Source organism: Haliotis asinina, chromosome 2 (genome assembly GCF_037392515.1).
Source record: "Haliotis asinina isolate JCU_RB_2024 chromosome 2, JCU_Hal_asi_v2, whole genome shotgun sequence".
NCBI lineage: Eukaryota > Metazoa > Mollusca > Gastropoda > Lepetellida > Haliotidae > Haliotis > Haliotis asinina.
The window spans coordinates 59433148-59456919 of record NC_090281.1 but is presented as its reverse complement, the minus strand read 5'-3'; the positions used below and the strand labels follow the sequence as shown (position 1 = coordinate 59456919).

General features: G+C 42.7%; 1 protein-coding gene across 1 annotated transcript in view; it reads right to left on the bottom strand.

Moving 5' to 3' along the window:
* The window catches only part of LOC137274021 (transforming growth factor-beta-induced protein ig-h3-like), a 47627-nt gene extending 28902 nt beyond the window's left edge, over positions 1-18725 (bottom strand). Inside the window, exon 1 of the mRNA XM_067806976.1 lies at positions 18485-18725. The gene's annotated coding sequence lies outside the window, so the exon portion shown is untranslated. The remainder of the gene's footprint in view (positions 1-18484) is intronic.
* Positions 18726-23772: the final 5047 nt, after the last annotated feature.

Genomic DNA, 23772 nt, shown 5'->3' with positions numbered 1-23772 from the left:
GACAATATTCCTGCGAAATCATGGTACGGAACATCAAAAAATAGTCTCACACACAGTACCCTTGTGAGGAATCGAACCCTGACACACTTTCAATGTGGCGAACGAACGCTATCACCACTAGCTTATCCCACCGACCCTCATAGTGAAAACTGTTTACATATGATTGTCAGAGAATATAACCTTCAACACGTGTATTACGTTTCTTCAAGGGATCTATCATCGCGAGGAATGTTCAAGTGTCTCTATACTTCAATATATAACGTGTTACATGTTTGCAATATGACGCCTGATGTATCGAGGCAGGTCTGAGGCCAGACGACATTCCACATTAAACACTGATACTTATTACATGTAGATACTGATAACACAGAATAGACTCCGACCTGGTGGGGGTTATCTGCAAGTCTGAGTGGAAACAGGAATACGTCAACAAATCAACATGGACTTTCCAGAATCATGCAGACCTCATAAACATTATATATGCTCCACCTATATGAAAAATAAGTCGTTAGATGGAATGGTTGCAACCATTTATGCGTTGTTGCCGGGAGTTGTTTTATTCATTTATTTATTGTTTTGTTCATCTTAACATCCTAGGGCCGACAACGTGGCGGAGATACCAACACAGCGGCAACACCAGGTTCCAGACACGTTTTGGATGTCGTGGAGTGTCGTCTTGTAACAAGACAGTCATGGTTCACCTGTTAAATAGGGTTCAGACTTTGACACCTGGTTTTGTCCGTGCAACGAGTGTGACGATTACCAGAACATAACACCCGACCGTGACGGTCAGGGTTGTCCTCCAGCATTTACGCCACTTCATCGAACATGGTTCAGATTGAAGGACTGAAGAGGTTAGTCCTCAAATCAGTACATGTTCCATTTTGACGGTATTGCTGGCAATCAACGGGGTTTCTTGACGTCCGGCGAAATGATACGATGATGAGCGTGTGCTCTGCATTCGAACACGGTAGATCAATGCTTTTGGGATGCACCACTGTACAGTACCAGGTGATAAATAATGGGGTGGATCCACAAAGCCACAGAGTTGACAGTGTCATGGATAAAACGTCACTGTCATATACTAATTATACTAATGTCACGTCTTTTAAATGTTTGCGGATCTTTCACTTTCAGTTTGACATTTAGAGGAAATAACGAGAGTAAAATCTGTACGAAAGTTGTGATTCCCTCTAGAGTTGATTGGTTCAAAAGCTTCCGCAAAATAAAAGCCACTTAACAGGGATATCTCCCTGGTACAAAGTCACATTTCACATTGGAATTTTTTTGCCGCTTTGTCGGGAGGCACTTCTAATTTATAATTACAACACTTTAGAAGTGTTCATTCGTATCTTTGTCTTTAAAGAAACCACTCACTTCGAGATAACAGACCCTTCACGTACTTAAACCTACAAACTACTGTTAGATCAGTTCGCGATAGTCATCTGAACCTAAGCGTTTTCACCATTGTCTCTTGGTCAACAAAGGATACACGAGTTGATTAACTCAACAAGCGAGGCTTATTGTTTTAATCTGCAGTTTAATATAACCTTCACAGCATTGCTGACATTGGAAGAAAAACGCCTTTGCCAGTGTCGCCCATGGCATCAGAGCTCCAAGATCACATCACCGCCTATGAAATCCAAATAAACCTTGCGGTAGAGATTTACTGGGTCTCCGTGCCCTGGCAGGAATTAACGCCGATTTCAGGTTCTGACGCCTGCAGAGGTGTCTGATTTTGGCGGGAACAGGTATGACACCGTTTCCCGCCATTATCATCCATCATGGAGACTGACGAGTGATGTGTTAGAAGCTCAGTGATTACCAGGGACGCTGTTGATGCGAGAAGAAACAGGACCCCGTGTTATGTATTAGAAGGTACAGAGAGACTCGTGGGACAAGCCCCGGGGGTAGCGGTAATGACTATCTCACCGTCTCGGACTGAAAGACTCGTACATGATAGTTTGTGATACGTTTGGCAGTCACAGACTGACGTATTCTTTCAACATCTTCATCAAAAAGGTTATATCTGTAAACTAATGATGTGTTATGAAATCACTTCCTTTGACTGATCGTCACTTCGCCTGTCTATATTTCTTTTATAATGTTTTGCTCTCTCAGTACAGGAAGGGCAATATACAAAATGGACAGACGGAAACTGGAATCAGCCGTCAGAGTTAAGAATACCGCCCCTAATGCAGTTAAATAACGCCGGGATCAGAACGAAACGCTTCAAGGTCAACGGAAGTCAGAACAGAATTGCAAAACATGTCATCGATTTAACGCCGGGGACAGAATGAATGCCCTCAAGGTCAACATACGTCATGACAGAATTGTGCAACTGGCCCGTGTAGAACAGTTTAATTAGTGTGTAAAATGTTAATAGGACATGGCGTAACCATATCTACCTGTCTTTCTGTCTATCCGAGCACACGGCTTTCCTACTACAAATAAGCTTACCATGAAAGCATAACTTATTGCGACACTGACTTCGGAATCACAAATATTCACGTATAGGTCATCTCGGTTTTCGGATGTCGTAATCAACACTACCCCAATCTTCAGGTCCAGGTGACATCTCCATGAATCAGATGGTCCTGATACTAACTAACAAGTACTTTTTCTTTCCGGTAGATCTGATTATAGTTTGATTTACAGCCTGCACAAGAAGCCGAAGTGGGATGATTAGTTGGAGGTACGGAGCAACCAGATCTGTGGTATACATATGTATACATAGTACCTAAGTCTGAAGCCTCGTCAACCGCTGATAATATCGGGAATAACTTCAAGATCACTGAGTGACTCAGACTAATAATGTTTTTCGGATCTCATATAATTTCTTCAGTTCTTTTCGTGTCTGCGAGGAAGGGTGTCTCCTTCCTTCCAAAAAGTGATACTGAGTTTGACATGTGGACATGTACAACAGTCACCATTACTGCGTGGAGAAACCCGAACGTGCGGCAAGGGGAGATTACTCTGTCATTGGGTAATGTGGTCTGTGGAAACGGCGTAGCCGTGTGGTCAATCTGTCTCACATTTCCTGGACCATGTTGATATCCATTACAGCCATGCCTATCTGTAATGCTAGAATGCTAGAATCTCCATGGTCCCTATTCAATTTACAGCGTTATTTGTTTCTATCAAAAGACTGAAGAGCTAGGGCTTGGAGTTGGGGGATGGGGGCAGCCGTAGTCTATCTCGTAGTATCAGCTTCACAGAAGATCGTACTTACACCCAGGAATACAAACGACGCCTCCATAAACACTTGATGATGACCCGCGTTCGCTTCCGTGTCATCCTACATCAACGGCGTAGCAAAATGCTTTTGACATCAATAACGGTTACACACTCCATTATTGTTTGACTAATTCTTAGTGTAGCTTTAACCAACACTCTTAAATGAATATATACTGAACAGCAAAAGCCACGCAACTCTTTTTTTCAAGTTTTTAAATAGAAGACATGAACATGAACGCTTACTTTTACGAGATTTTATTTTTTCGAAACCTGCGTTACTTTTGCTGTTTAGTATATTTTCCAAAGACAACTTCAAAACAAATCCAACTGAAGTCAGATACTTCCACTGCCAAATTAATCAAACATAAACCACATCCCCAAATTATAAATAAATACAATTTTTAATAAAATAACAACGCGTCTTTGAAGCACGCTCGTGTTTTCTGAAGCAATCTCAACTGTTGGCATTATTCTATTTGTCTCTGATTACAAAGGAAGCCGTATTTACATTTGACATTATAAGGAGAGTGACGTCACCCAAAAATGCTGAAGGCGTGATGCAGAAAGTGTTATTTCATCAGAAGCTGCTATCGAGCCTCCCACTTGACATTCTAGTCTAGGCTTGATACAGGCGGGGAAAACACGCTTTTCCCACAATTCAAGGAAGTGAAGGTCGCCTGTCGACTCCCAGTTCGCACACAGAGATTTCAAATTTCAGTCACAAAAGAGAAAAAAAGACAACTGTGAATCATTGTGTAGCTCTGAGGGCCAATTACGAAGGGGTGAAACACAATATTGTGGCCGCGTACATGACAACGGAGTGATTGCGGGCTAAGTTGAGGAAATGATTGTGAGCAATTTGCATGGGCGGGGTCAGTGCGGGGCGAGTTGTGCATATTAGAGGAAGCTGAAATTGTAGTACCAATGGTGGGAACCATTTGATAAAAAAAACAAAAAACGAAAAAAACCAAAGTCGCAGAATAGTTAATAACTGACACAGATTAATTTGTTGTCTGTTGGACTTATGTAAAGCAAATATGCTCTTTCTCTTTAGTGATACATGGTATAGTAAAAGTCAAACGTAATTTGTTGCACCGCGTATAAGGTGATTTACTGCACAGCACATATTTAAGAACCCGTTTTTAACGGCACGCTACAACTCCAATACGTGACGTGATTACTGACCCACGTGGAATAGGACTTCAGACCGACGCTACCACGTATAAGAAAGGATGACTAGTTTGACGAAGAAACCAGCTTCTGTTACCAAACGGCAATATAAACGTATACGTTGAAATCCATATAATAGCTCTGTCTTCCGCTAACTGTCCTGCTACTTGTGTTTGTTAAATATCTTTCGGGTTCTTGTGGTGTTTACTGTCACAAAGTTTCGCAAAGTTATATAGATTTAGCTGAATCAAATTCGCCAAAACTTCGACCTAGCCATTGTAACCAAACATATGTAATTCCATGACACAAATCGGATACCTACGTGAGGTATCTTCCACTAATGACATGACCCACCATTCTTGAGGCCCCTTACGGAAGGCGGTGATGAGGCATTTTCAACCAATACTTTCAGTATCAGCTGACGTATAACGAACATCTCCACTATTCCCTTCTCAGCACTGACACGGGCATCAGCATGCCAAAAGTGTGAATGCTGATGGTTGACATTTGCATGATCTGTGTTGAGCCAGTGATCGGGAAGGAGCTTATAACACACGTGAATACGTAAGTGAGTGAGCTTTATTTAACTCTGTGTTGTAGAGTTTAGTTGAATTATGCCTTAGAGTTCATCACTTGCGACAAGCTTTTCCTACTTAGGCCGTCAGTTTGGGGGCATTATTACCTAACAAGATTCATCATAAATATTAGTTCATCATGCTCCATGTCAAGTTTGGTAACTTGGGGGAAACGTTTACCATTACAAAGTCATTCATAATTTCATGGTATCATACAGAGAACTGAACAGTCTCCAGTGTGATGTAAAGGGACAGTACAGTGGTACCAGTAGGGCAAGATTTACTCAGTGTGTTCGCGAACACCTGTTGTCATCACTGGTTTTTAGTGATCGTTGAAACGATTCACCGCTGTTTTGCCTTTAAGACCAAATGTATCGCATTTAAGCATTATGGCTCGATAACCTGAGTTGATACGTAGACATGGGGGTGTTTTCCTGACAACTGCTAAAATGTTATTAAAATGCAGAATCCGGAATACTGTTATTTGATCGAGGACAAGAGATGTTGTTTGGCAAAGGTCATTATCGAACAAAAGGCACAAATCCTAGAGATGACAGAACCCATCTGTGAATCACAGGACTCTTCCTTTCGCGTCAAGAGGCGTCTCACAAACAGAACACCCTGAACGTGCCTAAATCGGTTCCACGTCGCACGAATTTAAGACATGTAAGTCTACGTGTAAGACTAGTCTCTTACGTTTGTCCATGCCTGATGCTCGCGCTTGGCGTCGCGCAAACAGTTCACATGTGCGATTATCTGGGAGAAGGTAGCGTTAAGCAGGGGTTCACTCGCGATGTGAGGCTGCCTCGCAGAATTGTAACGTGACATACTGAAGACCAGACAAGATCTGATCACTGATATCCTAGACAAGATTGTTGTACCTCATTTTGATTCCCATTCTCTGAACACAAGGCTACTCTTCATGGACAACGATGCTAAACCACATTGTACAAGTGTCGTTGGTGACTTCGTTCATAAAAAGGCGATTGCAACTCAACCTGCCGGGAGTCCAGATCTCAATCCCATTATAGGTCGCAGAATACGCTACAGAGATGCTCCAGTACAACATACTCCAGCTATGTTATAGAGGATTGTAAGTTGCCGAGTCTGGGGCAGACACACCAATGGTTGATATAACCGGTTTAGTACAGTGGCACGCTAAGTCTAACCATCGGACCTTAAACTGATTGTTGTGACGAACAATAGAATGCTGCAGTGATGCGCGGCTGGGGAGATTGGAAGATTTCGTGGTTGAGTTTACAAGACGTTACTACAAGTTACTACCACTCGGGTTGGAAGTATGAACTGGACGTTGCTATCATAGCTGTTTGGATGAGTAAACGCTTTGGAGTGAAAACTGACAAGGGACTTTGATATGATTCATAGACATACCTTGTATATGACACATCAACTGTTGGTCTGTAAGAGCTAAAAGACGATCCGGGTTAGAAATGGTCTTCAGCATTGATTTGCCTTGTTTCGTGACATTGTATTCAGAACTAATTACTGACGGAAATGCATCAGTTGAGTAAAGTATTGAACTCTAGGGTTCAAACCGGAACCGTGCTAGGTCCGTTCTGTAGGCGGTCCTATCTCATTGGTACCATTCTGTCTTCACATTTCTTGTTAAAGATATTTATCTGTTTTCAGTCCTTATGTTCCGATGACACTCTCGAATAGGCTGTGACAAGTACAAGGGACTGGGCATAAACATAGATAACTCGAAAAGGCGGACACTTCGTTATCCAAGGACAAGTAGTTTGGGAAATGGAATTCGTCTTATCCAAGGACACATATGTGGTAAGCGGACATCGCCAAGGACAACTATTTGGTCGGTCGACATTGTCTTCTCAATGGACAAATAGTTGGTAGCTGGACATAGCATTACCTAAGGACAAATATTTCATCGGTCGGCATCGTCTTATCCAAGGACAAATATGTGGTAGGTGGACATCGTCTTACCCTAGGGCAAGTATTTGGTAGGTGGACATCGTCTTATCCAAGGACAAATATGTGGTAGGTGGACATCGTCTTACCCTAGGGCAAGTATTTGGTAGGTGGACATCGTCTTATCCTAGGGCAAGTATGTGGTAGGTGGACATCGTCTTATCCAAGGACAAATATGTGGTAGGTGGACATCGTCTTACCCTAGGGCAAGTATTTGGTAGGTGGACATCGTCTTACCCTTGGGCAAGTATTTGGTAGGTGGACATCGTCTTATCCAAGGACAAATATGTGGTAGGTGGACATCGTCTTACCCTAGGGCAAGTATTTGGTAGGTGGACATCGTCTTATCCAAGGACAAATATGTGGTAGGTGGACATCGTCTTACCCTAGGGCAAGTATTTGGTAGGTGGACATCGTCTTATCCAAGGACAAATATGTGGTAGGTGGACATCGTCTTACCCTAGGGCAAGTATTTGGTAGGTGGACATCGTCTTATCCTAGGGCAAGTATGTGGTAGGTGCACATCGTCTTATTCTAGGGCCAGTATTTGGTAGGTGAACATCGTCTTATCCAAGCACAAGTATTTTGGTAGGAAGGTATCACATGCACAAAGACAAGTATTTAAGAAATCGGGCATATCTATATAGCTAGCACCAATTAGGAGATAAACATCATGTGTTGGCCAATTTCCGGGTGTTATTGAGTATTTGAAGCACGGGAATGCATTTGGAACCGACGGCGTCAGCCGGAGGTTTCAAATGAAATATTCCCGTGCTTCAAATACTCAATAACTCCCCGAAATTGGCCAACACATGATGTTTATCGACATTGTAAACAAAAAAGTAAACCAAAGGGGTTTTACTGTCTGCACTCGTTTACATCGAGTATGAGTACAGCAGTAAAGTGTCATCAGCTGGCCGTTTCAGCTGGTTCCCATGGTAACGTCTGGAGTTGCTCATTTGTGACGTCATTCTAACTTTACGTCACAATATGATTTGAATGACGTCACCACTGTTGATGACACAGCAAAACAATTGTTTACGTGTAAATACGCAGTCTATAGTCTTACAGTTTCCGGGAATCTAATACCATTTGATCATGTTTTTCAACCAATCAGATTACAGAACACAGTGACTTTTGGTATACAATTGTCTATAAACGTGGATACGAGGAGTAGGGAGGGGCGAGGGACAAACAATGCATTGAACGTAACACGTGCATGTGGCTCCATGCTGCACAATGCACTGAATAAGCATTAAGTTCAACCTGCATTTCCCGCTACATGAGATCTTGGGAAAGTCTAAAAGTCGGATTCAACGATATGAAATGTGTATTCAGCGGAACTCTGGGGCTATGTAATTGCCATGTGTCTGACATACATGTCAGTCATGAGTCGTAAAAAGTGACACCTTCAACCGAGATAGGCTACTATCGTCTCCAGAGGGAAAATTTGTTTAGAAACGTTATATAATGCACACACACAGACGAAAAAAAACACTTTTATCGTGTCGCTGGCTGATATCGGTCCAGAGGGTGGCCTTCAATCAACACATCTGGGTAGGTCAGTGTAACCTCGAGGCGCTAGAGCATATCTAAGTGGCATGCGCCTCCATGTAGCAGGCAATGGGTACCTGGTAGGATAGGATGGCCAGGTGAATGAAACCCCTTTATGTCAGCTAGTCAATTTCTTTTAGATTCAGATTTCAGACGTTACATTTTAGTGAAACCGCCTCTATGCACGATCTGACATGTGTAGGTTATCGCGTCACATGATCTCACGTTATTATGACGTTATTTGATCCATGAACTTGAACAACTTTTCGGAAATTATTTTGTTCAACATCAATTTCCGTTGGTTGCAATCAATTCATTTTAAGCGCCAGAAACAGCATGGTGTTTAAAGATTATTCTCGTCATTCTATACATGACGTTAATTTTCTCTACCATCCAACTGTCTCTACCGTCTTCATGCTGCAGGCGAGGCAAGCCGCCGTCCCAAGTCACTGCCGTAGTAGTAGACGAGGCTAGATAAGCTGTATTGGATAAAGCACACACAAGATTACCTCCATACACTATAACGCTTCCACTGGGAGCATGTGTAAATCGGGCCTAAAACTAGGAATATTATCTGACAAAGTTTAGCGATTCTCAAAATATCTTGACCGCGGAATCTCGTGATCTGAAAAGATGCAGAGATAATTACACACTCGGAGTCTTTGTGCATAGTGTAGTCCCAGAGACACTCATTTCCCAGAATCTTCGAACGTTCTCTTATATGTGTGTGCATACGGGGAAAAAACTATCGACTATAGGTTTACAAGCATTAAGTATTTGCGACGGGTCGCCTTCTACTAACGAGTGTGTTGCCTAGCGATGTAACGTCTGATACTGCCACTGTTCCAGTTACTTCAGATTCAAAGTGTTGATAAGATTTAATTTCAATGTTAGATCTTAAAAAGGGTGATTTCTGCATGCCATGAAATGTTTCGTCTCTTGTCGGTATCGTAAACTGCGTACGCCTCGAGTTACGTCCCCTTAAGAGCTACGCGCTATCCTGCACTGTTGCCGGAAACAGTATATTAGACCTGCCGCGAGCCCAGATCGGCGAGATCTCAGGAAGGAAATATTCTGATCAGATTACCTCATTAGGCTTCTCGTAATTTAATCTAATTGGAGACAAATTACGTCCAATATTGCTGCCCCTGGAAGCTGTCGTCGACGGTAAAAGCATTCTATTTGATATGCATTTAATAAATAGATAAATAACCGCAAAACGTGCAGGAACAACAGCTAGTTCTCGGCAAGTAACCACTTCGGTGTCAACAAACAGATAGGAATGTGTTTAGGAATGTTTGGTCTGGCCTCCATCCCTGCACGCCCTGTTGAGAGTTAAAACCCGGTTTGATGTAGATGTATATTTATTGTGCTGCATATCCACATGATTCTAGACAGCGCTCGAGTTTCTTCATTACAGGCACAACTTGTTCCCGAGGTGAAGCCGAACAAGCCAGAAACAGCTTTAACGTGAGACAGAAAAAAATCGTTGAGAAAGGCTAGGGTTCCATTTGTGGAGAGCTGTGTGGTGGATTGGTGGAAGGTTAGAGGGGTTGTTTAACCCAGCAATATATGTCATTCGATGTAGGGAGCTTGCATCAGTCAATGATTGTTGTGACGTGGATCTCGTTGCCCGCTGTGGGTCAACGCGATCTTCAGTTACAGGGCGGTCAGCTTCCGGCTTCTATAGAGTCACGTGGCCATCTCAAGAAGCTCCTACAGCGGCCTAGTTCCTGGGTATTGTGATACTTGACATGTGATGCTGACACACATCGGTAGCCATTGATGTGAAACGTGCTCAGGAAAATACTTTAATGGAGACTGTATTGAAATGAGTTGTGTTTCTTACAAGCAAATTTGATATTTAAAACCAAGTTCTTAAACGATGTCTTCACATTAACGGTACTCCTCGTGAAGGGGTTTCATTGCGAATAGTCAGTTCATTCCACTTACTCTGTGAAACCTTACGTTCAATTTTATCTCCAGCTCAATGACTACCACCTCTCACACGTGCTCACTTCTTGTATTTGGATCGTTATTGGAAACTGACCTGGATGCTTAATCCACTCAGATATATGGCCAAATGCACGACAAACAGCTCGCTGTTGTTTACCTTAAAGGTAATACATTGTGCGTGTTTCTGCCGTTAGCCTTTAGCATGTTACTGTCTGTCGTATATATCATCAGGCAGAATGTACATTGAACTGGACGTTTGGCAGTGAAGAAAGTGTCAGGTATGTCACGTGGTAACCTAGGTCTGTTAGAAACTGATCCAGAAAGGTTTTGGCAACAGATCGGATTTTGGCCAACCGCTTCCAGTTAGAGTCAACACAACTGTCAAAGCAGTGGACACATTTGACAACAAACTATGGTTTGATTCCATGAATTTAAATGCCCGCTTTAGTTTTTACAATCCGAGATGCTTTTATGGTAATGAAGTTACGTGCATTTTGTATTCTTTAAATTACATATTTTATGACCACTAAATAGGAATTGGTATTGACAAGCTGATGATACAGTGGGTTTGACTGCTATTAGTATCCAGTGTGACAGTGCTGGTATCAATTTCCAGTATCGCTAACAATGACAAGAATTAGTTCTGAGTGTTTAGATATTTGCGTGGATTCAGATTCAGCATGACAGTACCGAAGGACTTCCTAGCCTAGGGATCGTTTTGGAGATAAATCGTTGGATAACGATAAAAGGTGCCAATAACAGACTAGCATAATTTCTTAACCAAACCATCTGTATCAAATAAGCGAGGAAAGAGTGACTTTTACACCGCTTTATCATTCAATATCACGGCGGGGAACACGAAGGAGGGGCTTAACCTGTTGTACTATTGTAAACAATAGTAACGAGTCAAGTGTTTTAACCACTAGGTTTTCTCATGGTACCTTAGACAAGAAGACACGTACAACCAAACAGAAGGGTAGGTGCTGAAGGCTGGTACGCCGGAAGTGATGGACGTTGTGTGGTGTTCCGCAACGACCTGTGCTTCACATGACCTGTCAGTTGTTTGAGTGTCACCTTATAGATCTGTCTGGTCCACGCCGGCACGGTGGTGGAGTAGAATGCGTAGATCAAGGGTGTGACGACAAGGCCAAACAACTGGAAAAAACACTTATGTAAGGAAAGAAGGTTACTTAAGCTGGACATCCGGTAATTGTTTTCAGACATGTGTCCTTGTCCGCCAGTCTGCTCAGTGTACCTTCTGTATTACATTTGTGCTGTGCTATCACTTGCCTTCAGATGTGGCCCATGACCCGCATTTCCTTCAACGTCAGCGCATGTGAAAGCATGTGAAATTTGAATTACATTGTGTTAGTTCATTTTAACGATTATGACATAAATGCCCAAATAATAAGTGTCACTGTTGTATATAGAGGCGTCAGTGATTGTTATACTAGAATATGGTTATGTTTATGGTATGAAACGCAACTGGGAAAACAATGTGCGAAGGGTGTCTAGAAATGTCTTAGCATAACCATGAAGGTAGACTAAGGTTAAGTGTTTGAATATATATAATTTTGACAGTAACAACCCCAGGGAGACCAGAGAACCTGAAACCTGAGGAAATCTAGGCTTGTTTCATTTTAGCACTGTAGCACTGCAGAGAAGGCTTGACTTGAGGCAAAATAATGTGGTTCAGGGACTATGAGACAGACGACCATTGAGGCTGCTGGATAGTCTAGGATACTGGGCATGGGCATGGAGGTCACCGGAGAAGATACTTCCTGTTCTTGCTGTATGAGGTCATACAACAGACATGACGATAACATCATATACATGACACGTCTCTTTCTTCAAATTCGCAAAAAGTGGGAACCTGGCTGTGCCAAATGTCGTGAATACGAGTAATGTCTCATGAGTTTACAGCCACAGAGATGACTTATTTGTATAAACGTTAGAAAATATCAAATGCCAATGATCTGACCAACCACATTCCATTTCACCAACACGCCTCCGGTGAATCTTCCTGGACGTTTAGCGTCCTATTTTCAAACATATTTGCCAATATTGATCTAAAGTTTTGGAGGTGATCCAACAGGAAGATTCTTTGGAATAGCAGAAAAACTAAGTGATCCAAATGTCAGCTTTAACTCTGCACTCGACAAGACGAATCAGATATTAGATGTTTCCCTGCTTTGATTTTGAATCCCTTGTGGGATGTGGGAATCCCAGGACACATCCATTGTTTTACATCTTCAAAAACGGGCTAGATTCTTTTTCAGTGACATAATGTCTCAGAGATGATGATCCTGATTGGAAACCTTGGAACCAAAGGTGCTGAAGCCTTCTTCATGCTCGATTCATTTCTCAGCATGATGCCTTCGGTATTGACCAATGACGTGTGACAAGTCGTTCTTCATCCGTAATCATACTTTTGACAATGTTGTTCTTGTATTCCAACGGTCGTCTTGATCTTGGATCATCTTCTAGACTCAGTCTTCCCCTTTTGAACTCCACTGCCTTTCTGAGAGCAGTGGCAGGAGGAGGACCTTCATCCTCTAAGGTTGATAACATTTCCGCATCGACAGCTTCTTTCGTTGGTGTGAACATTCGTCGTTTTCCCTTGCATTTTTCTGTCACTATATATCACAGACAGGGTTCGTCCTATTGCATATTTCACAGATACCAGGGAGCATGTAATGAACGCACTCGAACCATTATTTCAGTCTGGTATCATGGGAAATGGATAACCTGAATAACTTCACAGGGAAGGACACAGTCCGAATTAACGACTGTATATCAACGAGTATATCAACGGTGATGTATGTACAGCAAACCTCAGCAATGCGGTTTTCCCATAACTCGTTACTCCAGACTTCAGTCTAACTGCACTGTGAAATAATTAACAACATTCAGAATACTACTCGTAGTCATTAACAAACAAAAGATGACTTCTCATCCATAATTTTGCAATTTTATATCAATAGAGATAATGAACTAAGTGATTAAGTATGCATGACTTTATTGACATTTAAACAGAGACTGGGTTGGGCTGCTATGACATGGCTTAGCCATAAATCAGAACAAATGTTACAAATTGCATTCAATTTACAGGGACGTAACGTAAACAGTATGAAGTGAAGTCATGTCTCTCCACCCACGTCATCTTATGTCTTTGAGCCTCATATTCAGGGTCAGCTTTCCTCTGGCCACACCCACTCTCTCACCACAGGCACGTGCTTTACCTCCCATTCTGATGCAGCCCCACAACCCCACCACCATTACCTCCGCCACCCCACCTGAAAAACGTTCTTTCACATTCACAACTTCTGTAGTTAAGTATCTCTCTGTAAACTGACATTGATTGATTGATTGATCGATCAATTGATTGATTGAAGTCGGTCTAAGAAACATACCAGCTATGTGACTGCGCCCTGTGAATAGTAGAATCTGGACCAGACAATTCAGTGATCAACAACATGAGTAACCATCTACGAGATTGGGATACGATGAGATGTGTCAACCAAGTCAATGATCCTGAGCACCCGAACCCGTTAGTCGCCTCTTACGACAAGCATGGGTTGCTGAAGATCAATTCTTACCCGGATCTTCATGGGTATCGACGTAGTGTGTATGATCTACTTCTGTTTTGCATCTGTTTCCCCTAAATTCTATTTGGTGTGTTCCCTTTGTATCTGTGATTGACTAAAACATTGCAAATATTAGCATCTGTAGAGAGCGCTCCTCATTTCTGTTGAGGGGACACAGAGGATACACCACCATTGATGTCTTTATCTAAACATTAATCACAAAGGTCAAGATTTATTACCTAGCATATTTACCACTCAATCCCCTCAGACCAACATCCCAACCCGCATTCCCGGACTGACGGCGTTATTAAATATCTCAGTGTGTACTTGCATCCCATGACAGGAGGGCCAGGACGCCGGCAATAGAGGGATGTGGACACAGTGACCGTGCACAGCGGGCACCTGTCCACAATCACACACATCTGCTCTCACGTGGACATTGTGTTAGGCGGGTAGCCTAGTGGTTAAGGCGTTTGTTCGTCACGCCGAAGACCCGAGTTCGATGCCCCACATGAGTGCAATATGTGAAGCCAATATCGCTGTAATACTGCTGGGACATTGCTAAAAGCCACGTAAAACTAAATTCACTCATCTTGAGTTGATAGCGGTCACATTTCTGCATATCCTCCATCATATCCTCAGCTGTGTCCTTTCCTTGTAACTTTAAGGCATCTCTACGGGTAGTCGAAGCGCGCTTGGTGGACCCAAAGATCCGTGAATATAAGAATAAAGTGTTAATGACAAGGACATTCCTAATAGATTTTGCATTCTTTCATCATGTGTGATGAAGTAGAAGCACGTTGGGCTTCAGATCACACAGTAAAGGCAGTCTGTGTAACTAAGGTGGTGTTATATAATCAGGTGGTTGCTTACATAGTTAGAACCGAGGCGTTGATGTAGTGGCTGAAGACGGCGATATCGTTGTGGAGTTCAAACTGCAAACGCTTGGAGCATGCAGCTTATTCACGGAGCTCTTTGATTCCTGCAAACTGCCAGCACATCAAACATGTGTACGCCCGGAATAGGTTATACGATTTGTAATCTTCGGGTGAGAGGAAGGAGGATTGCACAAGAGCAAGACTACATATTTCGTTAGTTTTTACATACCAAAGTGGGAACAGAAACTGTATTTCACCCATTAACACAGTAAGAATTTATGTACTTTCTGGAAAATGATAAGTACTGATATCGTCACCGGCCTATACACGTTTGACATATCTTTCCATCGGTGCTGTGACCAACTTATACACTGTTGGCATATCTCACCGCCGGAATTATGGCCACCCTGTACACTGTTGGCATATCTCACAGCTGTACTATGACAAGCCTATATGCTTTTGGCTTATCTCTCCGCCTGTTCTACGGCCAGTCTATGTACTTTTGGCATCTCTCACCACCGGATCTATGACCAGTCTATACTTTGGTGGCAGATCTCACTGCCGGCTATATGACCAGCCTGTGCACTGTTGGCATATCTCACCGCCGCTCTCTAACCAACATATATACACTGTTGCCATAACTCACCGCCAGTTCTATGACCAGCCTATACACTGTTGGCATATCTCACCGCCGGTTCTATGACCGGCCTATACACTGTTGTCATATCTCACCGCCGGTACTATTATCAGCCTATACACTGTTGGCATATCTCACCGCCGGTACTATTACTAGCCTATACAGTGTTAGCATATCTCACCTCCGGTACTATCACCAGCCTATACACTGTTGGCATATCTCACAGCCGGTACTATTACCAGCCTACACACTGTTGGCATGTCTGACAGCTCGTTCTGTGACTATCCTATACACTGTTGGCAAACCCCACAGCCGGTAGCACCTGAGTAATGTTAATATGCCAACTGTCCCAGTGTGAACACACTCCACACAGCATCTCTCTCATTCCTCATGGCTCCATATCAGACATATACATTAGCTATATTACATACATTTACGTTAAGCAACAGCGCCGTATAACAAACGCGATAAACAGACCGCAAACAAGATATCACTGTCACGCCATTCATCTCACAACGTTCATTAACGGAGGTAAACACAGACCTAACCGACGCTGGGATACTAGGAAGAATGAAGAAGCCAATACGATACGATACTGCATCCACAGATGTGTGTAAAGTGTTCTTCAGTATCTGTCCACTGGCTCGAATACAACTCATCTGTGTTAGAATTGATCTTCAGTAACCCATGTTTGTCGTAAGGGGTTACTGACGGGATCGGGAGGTCAGGCTCGCTGACTTGGCTGACACATGATATCATATCCCAGTTGTGAAGAAGGGTGCTCATGCTGTTGATCATTGAATTGAGTTGTCAAGAGTCGATCTTTAACAGGCGGTGGATATTGCTGAGGGCGGCATTAAACAACAACCAAACATCAAACACAATCATACAAAGGTTTACACACAAAAGTTTACATAACTACAGTATGCAATTTTGCAATTTCTCTACAGAGTATAAGTACATAAATACTATCAGTGATTTCTGACTTCATAATAGATCTGCAGATTTCAGTCACAAGCATATTGTGTGTAGACAGATCCCAGTGAAAGCGATCCCCTGGACTTGCGTTGAACGCCCTGTCCAATCTCCTACAATAATCACATCCAGCATTATATACACAGACTCTGACATATTTATGTGTGTAAACGAACTTCGCCGTGTGTTCCACATGTTGAACAAGTCTACAGGCCGCATGCCTGTTTTCCTTTCAAGTAGTGTTTGGACGGAGGCAAGTGTAGGAGATATGTCAGGTAACCTTGTTAAACAGGACATATAAATGTCAACAGTCTAGGGTTGAAATTTGAAAAAACCCTAAAATATCGGATATGTTAATGTAAATGGTATATTTAGGATACTTCTGTGAGAAAATATTTGCATGTGTGATGTATTGTAATCACACATGAAGGAGGCCTGCTACTGCACCTGTGTAAGATTTAAGAGATATATAACTATGTTACGTAACGAGAGTCAGGTTTTATCTGGACATTATATTGAGTGAATACTTAACTCGAATATTGGAAGAAGCTGGAGGAGTCTAATGCTTCTAACGTTTGTCGGGGTTGGATTGCAACATATACAAATTACAACATCTCCATCGGTCACCACAAAACCAATAGTCTGGTGTGTTGTTAGTGAACATTGTCAACTCAATCACTAAACTATGACACGTGATATCTCGTCATCCAATACATGGTGGTTACATCGTGTAGTAATATTGTACACTCTCTACTGAACATGACGCTGACAACTGATAATAGTTCATTAATCCGGATATGTGGGATTTCACTGGGAATATAATCGTTCGGATAAACGAGGTTTTGCTCTACACAGTTTTCTAATTTAGAGACCGTGTATGTCGAAGCTATTCGATTTAGGAAATGAATAATATTTCGTTGAAAATACAATACATTATAGTATGAGTGATATCCATCTTGTTGAGATAACGTGCTTCACGATATAGTTAGATTGATATCCATCCTGTTGAGATATTGTGTTTAACGATACAATAAGAGAGATGAGATGATGTGCCTAACGATATACTTAAAGTGATATCAAACCTGATGGGTTATTGTGCTTAACGATAAAGTAAGAGTGATATCAATCCTGTTGAGATGATGTGCTTAACGATATGGTTAGAGTGATATCCATCCTGTTGAAATAATGTGCTTAATGATACACTAAGACGGGTGTCCAGTCTGTCAAGATAATGTGCTTAACGAAACAGTACGACCACTGTCGATATAAACATGCGCAAGTCAGCATATTGAATCCTCGTCGAGTTACACCAGTGACGTCCCGACTACCGTTCCTACTCTACAGGTAGGAAGTGCACCGTGTTAGTTACCTGTATCGTTAGACAGGTAATCAGAGTTTTGACAGAAACAAGGGCGTGGATCAGCTCACAAAGACTGAGACATACATGATACGACTGTCACCATCGCCGACAGGCGCCCAAGAAACACAGAGAGGGGGCTATTCATAGACACACACTGTGAACAGCCAGCGTGTGTTCTTTTTTTCAAAAATATAACCGCAATTCAGCTCATTAGTATTCATTGTTTCACGCTGTCCGAGTTTGCCAATGTATGTATAAGACATGGTATAAAGCACGCTGAGGTTTTCAGCCAAGAGGACGATTGTCCATGCTACTACCCAACACATCAGTATAGCCTGTTAACTAGCTATATTCCCACACAACCAAGGTCTACTTTGCACACGGATAAAACATGTCGTGATAACAGCCACGGCACGTTTGCTACTTGTTCAATTCAACCGAATGTAAATACGTTGTTTACTTAACAATAAAATATGTTTGACTGAAGTTTATCTTGAACGACTGCGGGTGAGCCGAGCGGCGATGTACGACACTTGTTAATGCAGCCGGTGAGGTAGGACTTAAGAGACAAACAGATTAAAGGTAGTGATAAACTCGACAGATCTTACCGTTTGTCAACTCTGTCAAAGACCTGGCAGATGTTGGCCAACTGTCTCCTTGTATAGTCCGAATGGGTCCACGAAACAGATCAAAACTGCACAAACACACACTGCAGTAACGGTAAATATACCTTGGGCGCGACGGTTATGTCATCTGGTATACTCCCTAATTGCCACCCCACTTAAGCCCCTGTGTAGTGGACTGTCCCAGCATTGCGACTGAGCTCATCTCTTTTTGAGATTTTCATGTGAACCATTGGATGCACCCATTGTAGTAAAAGGGGTAGTAGGTTGTGTTGTGTCGGGGTCCTAACCAGGTGCGCTGCATACAACGTTACGCACCCATTCACGTGGGCTCGGCAGCTTTATAGGATCTGGTTTCACCATCTACCTGTATAATATGTAATTAATGTATATCTGTGAGTGAACAGAAGCCTGCGATGATAAGGAAACATGTCTCTTCTTACGCCCTGCGTGTTTAACATGAGAACAATTGCTGGTGTTGATGACATTATCAAGGAGAGGGAGAGGATTGGGCCATGTACATTCAGCCTCATTCCACTACATCAACATGTTTTTCCCAGTAAGAAATGCGTTCCCGTGGTAATGGGAAAACAAACTCTCACACATGTCCGGCCTTTATCTGACCAGTAGATGCAGCAGATTCGTCAGATGCTAACCATTTAACATTACACCCACATCCAGACACGCCCTGCAGCCGAGGGGAGACAGGAGGAGATAACAAGTCTTTAGATTCAAGGGTCAGGAAGAGAGACGAGGGGATTGCGGACGGGGTGGGGGGGATTTCTGGGCTTGTGTTCGGGTCGGGGAAGGCAGAAAGTCACGAGACCTAAAATACTTCTTGAAGCGAGTCACGTGATTACAGTGTCATATTAAAAAGAAGAGTTGTGATATAAAACATATTTACGTGATATGGAATGTCAGGCAGGACAAATAGGAATTTGGCGTGGGATTGTCAGGAACTGTGGAGTGACGGATATGTTTTGCAAGATACGATTACTGTGAGGAAACACATCTTATTTTCCAATTCTTGAATGCGCAGTAACGGTTATCTTTGAATTTGAGCTTATCTCGATGTTATAAACCGCATCTAACAAATTAACATGACACTAATGAACCCGGATGTAAACGAGCTGCTGCTTTGCAGCAAGGCCTATAATGCATTACCATTTTCAGAATCAAGGAGAGTGTGGACAAAAGACTTCCGGGACAGAGGCGGAATCAGAAGTACAGTACACATCCCAGTGTGCAGTTGTCACCATGGAGTTGAATTTTACCGTGGCGAAGGTGTTAAAGTATTTCATTTTTCGACGATTTTTCCCAGCACAGGAAGCGGAACACATCAACCCTCCATTCCGCACCAAATGTCACCCACTTGAAAATATCGGTGCACACATAAGCATAAGTCATGGTGAAAAAGAATGACAGCACTTAATGCTTAAAAATGTGGTCAGTTACTGGACGGATGTGCTTTTAAAACACATAAACATCTTACACCATTTCATCCAATCACGGCTGTCACAGACCTCTGTCCGTTTGAGTTGTCCTCGCTCGGGGAGCATGTGATGTTGATATAGTGTAGTGGAACCTAAATCAATCATGAGTTTTGAGTCTACGAGCAGGCAGTATCGTTACCAGGATCGGGCCCTACGATGGTGAATGGGAGATGTTTACATATTCATCGATCTTTGCTTTCTATAACTGACCTTTGGTCACTCCCATTTCAGCCTCTGATGTCGCCTGGTTAACGAATTCGTCTGTCAAGCGAACACTCTCGGAATCACGACCTCATAACGTGGCTTTGTTGCGTGAGTGAGTTATTTGGCTTCAGTCTCCCAGATATTTCGTCTGTAATGTTATCAGTCTAGACATGGACGAAACGATAAACGATGGTGCGATGTAACAACATCCTTTTCGAGCGGTGACGCTCAGTATTACACCCTTGTCGTAAGATCCGCACAAAATCGGATTGTGCATCTCATAACTTCAAAAAGGTATGGGTAGTTGGTTATTGTATCAACCACTACCGGACTTAATCTAGAAACGATACTCTGCAGGTAACTTAATACAATTACTATGCCAATCACGCCAACTTATCATTTTGTTAGATCTTCAAACTCGCTTTCACCACTCACAGATACGAGGATATCCCATTGTACAAGTCATGTCATAACGCCTCTCTGACCAATGAACAGGAGGCCGACATAAGCTAATCAGAAAGCACTTTTCTCGAGCTTTACCGTCTAGGTTCAAGATGGTGACTTCCGTTCCAATCTGTGCTTTAATAAGACTGAATGTCAAGATGGTCAAGACTTATGATAATACCTTTCACAAGGGCATCGAAAAACATCTTCCGTTTCTATTCGTTCTAGCCAGAGACAGACGCATTCGAAATCAGCAGAACCGCCCGTCATTTTCTTTCAGAGTGCCCCATGTAAACATTTTCGAGGTTGCATGATTCGAAAACATTCGTACGTTTATGTCTGTCAAGTGCCACTATGATAGGTCGTTCCTTCTGACATGTACAATGGAATCTCAACAGGGGTTTGTGCAGTTGTAGCGAACATTCACTTTTAATTTCAATGAGATTGATACTTGTAACGTACAAACTGCCCCATGACCTTGTGGAGACAAGGAAGGGTATCCGGCCTGAGTGTCAGGCGTCATTAACAACAACTTTGACCGGAGGTCGTTAACAGGCATCCAAACAGTGTTGTCACATTGTTGAGTATCCCGACCTCTTAATAGTTACATGGGGTGTTATGATATCAGTTTGGAAGAAAAGAAATTATATGATAAGACACACCCTATGAGTACGATCCTGAAACATCTAGATACACCGAGGACTTAGATACATTACAAGATCTCGGATGAATAATGCAAACGTTGTCAAGAGAAAGGGCAGACGGCCAGTAAGGTCATAGCTTGAACACGCCTCGTTCCCCGACATCTGGGGAACTATGTACTGGCGCTGTAATACGTTTTACATGTGAGACTGTTTTACTTCAGGTGTTGGACAACAGTGGCAATGGTTGTGTAAGATAGCCACGCGTCGGGCTGTAGGACAACACGTCTAATGACGGTAAAGTGGCTCATAGAGGAACTGTCTTGTCACGATGTGTCCAGACGCCTTGAAACAGACATGAGTCCTTTCGTCGCCAGTTTTATCCAAATTGTATATTGGCCACCATCTAGCAGTTGTCTGGCAGTTTCTTGGATCACGTTGTGGGATACATGACAATGACCAAGGTGTCCAGATCAGATTCTCGCTAGCAGACGATAAACTAATTTTGACAAAAACGGGTTTCGTGATACTGATAGCAGCTTTTGTGTTTCACTCTCCTTTACCTCCCGCGTATAAAGCAAAAATCGTTTTCAGCAGAAAAGTAGCGACCCTTTGAAAGATCATCTGAAATCTCATTCAGTGTATTTGTCCGATGGGGTTGAGTACCAAGGCAAACAGACGTATTACTCCGCCACAAAAAGAGTCCGGTAACTCACGTTACAATATTCGCTGTGTTAATATTGACAGGCGTCCAATTGATTGTGACGATGAAAGGACCCCAGTACTTGCCATCACAGATCACGGGGGATGTTAGACCATGTGTCCAGGTACTACCAGCGGGAGGTTTTACGATCCCCCCAGAAGGGACGTGTAGCGTTAGGACAGTAAGTCTATAAACTTTTGAATGACCTACCGACAATAATTCTTTACGCAGCTAGAACATCAACAGTGATCGGTTCAATTATCTCACCTTTAATGTGTGTAAATATGGCGCATGTTTGGTTGAAGTAATTCAGTTCAGGTTAAAAGAGTCGCCTTACATGGGGAGCGACGGGGATGTGCGGGAGAGTGTCGAGAATGAGAACTATATCCGGACATTGCGGTTTCACATGGGTCGGCTCCATCACAAGTAGGTGGAGAGAGATGTAACCTTATGTGGAAGAAAACGTATTGGTATAAATGGTCCCCGAGCGCCCCTTCACATTCTCGGTATATACAATAAACTGTGTGGGTGAGTGAGTTTATTTTTACGCCACGTTTTAGAATACTCAATCAATATCCGCGTGGGACACAAATGGACTTCACACATCATGCCCATGTGGGGAGTCGATGCCAGGCCTGCCATGTGACGAGCGAACGCTTAAACAACTACCCCGCCACCCCGTACAAGTAAACCACCCCGTATACAGTAAACCACCCCGTATACAGTAAACCACCCCGTATACAGTAAACCACCCCGTATACAGAAAACCATCCCGTAAACAGTAAACCATGCTCACAACGAACACAAAGGTACCAATAATGTCATTCGTTATAACCATAGCTCGTTGTACACATTTCGACTAATATGTATGCAAGTGACCTAGGACTCCATTCACGAAGCAACATTTACTACGGTTAACCTTAACTCCCGTTCTTTAACACTACACGAGGTTACTTTAGTGACTTACGATCATCTTAAGTGCTTTGTGAAAGGAGACCTTGGACAAAACATAGTTCGTCTTATCCATCTGTTCGTTATACGCCTAGATAGCTGCATAATGGGCATGCATCTACCCCGGTTGGGTCATTCTTGGTTGAGTGAGGTGCCATCATCTGCTTCATTAGATAGAAAGCCCAAGGCGATCTTACCACTGTAGTTAAGCTCACATGGATCCTGGCACTACTAAGGAAGGTAACTCAGAAAGGTTTATTGCGGAGTTTCAGACGTAGAAGAAAAAAGGATGTGTGGCCTATTCAGTATTGCACCATAACGGGGTTTGTGTTAATAGATATCATTTCATTTCAAATTCGAAAATGATTCTTTCCTGGTGTGCCATTCAGTTTGTCATTAATAGAAGGAGTCAATCTGTGCACGTAATGGTATCACTTGTATGGCCTCAATTCAACAGAAAGGTTCAAGGTCCCTCACATCTTATGTTCAACAATGAGACCTGCGTCTCGTGATCCTTTTTCTTTCAGGGAATTCAAGTTTCCTTTGCAACCCTATTTTTACGATAATGCTCTGTATATTCTGCCAATACTTCAAGGATGGACACATTGTAAGATGTAGTTTTGACTAATCAGTTTTCAAAAGATCCCCATGGAGATTCCAGTTAGTTGTGAACAGATGAATATGACGAGTACCCTTGGTGTCATCTGGGACAGACACACCATTTCCTCAGGGCGAGACATCTCCCGTTTAGAATACTATTTTCATCTTATATAAACTGATTCACTGCTGAAAGTGGGAGAGGATCCCAATCAACCCACGGAACTTGCTACTTAACAT